At 36.7% G+C, this 1,656-nt stretch overlaps 1 non-coding gene across 1 annotated transcript; it reads left to right on the forward strand.

Annotated features, from left to right (window-relative positions):
* Nucleotides 1-692: 692 nt before the first annotated feature.
* Nucleotides 693-799, forward strand: LOC115935751 (U6 spliceosomal RNA). The gene has a single exon (XR_004071354.1). It is a non-coding gene; the product is annotated as a U6 spliceosomal RNA (small nuclear RNA).
* The last annotated feature ends 857 nt before the right edge of the window (nucleotides 800-1,656 follow it).

The following is a 1,656-nucleotide window of genomic DNA, read 5'->3' on the forward strand; positions in this document are numbered from 1 at the left end:
ACCTAACGGTGTGTGTTCAGCCAGGATATTAAGGCACAGAGAGCAATACATCTCCCTACCGCCCTTCCTGCCCCTGCTGAATGCATTAGGTCAGCATCCTACTCTGACTGCAGAGAAGAAAATGACATGTGCATAGAACAACATGGAAAGGAAATAAACGTCCTTGAGCAGAGACAGATGAGAAAGATTATTTTATATGGTATGTTAAAGAAGGGAGAGAAAATTCAGCAGGTTTATGCTCTTGGGGCCTTAATAAACTGACTAAAAATAAAATAATTATCCTAAAGGTTCTCATATGACAGTTTTCTCTTCAAAGGATACTCCTTAGCCACTTTTTTCACAAAAAGAGATCACTTCTTTTTATATAAGCACTAATCGTGTTATATATGTGTTAACCTATGTTTCCCCCCTTCATTTCCTCTCTCTCTATATATTTTTTCTCACATATAACACATGTAAACTAAGCGTGGATGAAATTAAGAAATAAATGCATGATTACGTATTGTTATAAGTAACTTCATCCTCCTTTATTTCTGCCTTGTATTGTTTCTCTCTGTTAAATCCCTGATGCAAAATTTGCCAAAAATTCTGCAGTTTAAATGTCATGGACTATGAACAAAAAGAATGGATGAGATAGAAATGTTTGGAAAGGTGGGGGGAAAGTCTGTAAATTTTAATAAAAACTCAAATTTGTGCTCGCTTTGGCAGCACATATACTAAAATTGGAATGACACAGAGAAGATTAGCATGGCCCCTGCACAAGGATGACACGCAAATTTGTGAAGTGTTCCATATTTTTCCAATTTGTAATAAAGATACTTTTTAAAATTAAAAAAACCCCTCGAATTTGTTAGAATGTTTGGGGAAATGGGACTCTGGGGAATTGGATTTTCTGTCTATGAATTCTCTTATTTCAGTTCTCATCAGAATGATTGCAAATACCTAAGTCCCTAGTCTTCCTTCATCAACCTAACATGATTGCATCTTTGCTTGATGAGTCTGAGTTCTTTGAGTTCTTGGGCTCATTAGTGTTCACTCTGTGGAATTTGATGTTGATATAAATGTTTTAGGAGGTAGAGTTTGTTTACTTCTGAGTTTAGAATGCAAATACCAATGAAATTTTATGGTTTTGATGGGATCTCAATATACTTGTATATGAAGTATCAGAAAATATTAGAGAAATTTGATAGTAATATAATGTCTGTGATTATCTACTGTTTACTATATATCAGGCATTGTAAGTTTTTCATGTGCATTACCTCATTTATCTCTGAAAACCACACTAGGAGTCTGATGCTAGGAATCTCTTTTACAGAAGATGAACTGCTGGGCTAGAGCAGAGTTTCTCAAACATTAGTATTCTTTCAAACCACCTGGGGGATCTAATTGAAATGCCAATTCTGAATCGAATACCTTGTTTCAGGCCTGAGATTATGCATTTCCGACAGTTTCCTAGGCAATGTCAATGATAAACACTAGGAGAAATGAGGACTTTGAAACTTTCCAGCCTCCTAGCTAGTTGAGAAACTAGACTAGCACTTGTGACTTCAGATGACTACCCTTGGCCACCATCAGGTTCAGCAAACACACATGAGGCTGCTGGGATTCCTTCCCAGTCTACGGCAGACACTAACATTGTACTCCAGCATTCTCTCC

The sequence above is a fragment of the Gorilla gorilla genome, chromosome 7 (assembly GCF_029281585.2).
Source record: "Gorilla gorilla gorilla isolate KB3781 chromosome 7, NHGRI_mGorGor1-v2.1_pri, whole genome shotgun sequence".
Taxonomy (NCBI): Eukaryota; Metazoa; Chordata; class Mammalia; order Primates; family Hominidae; genus Gorilla; species Gorilla gorilla.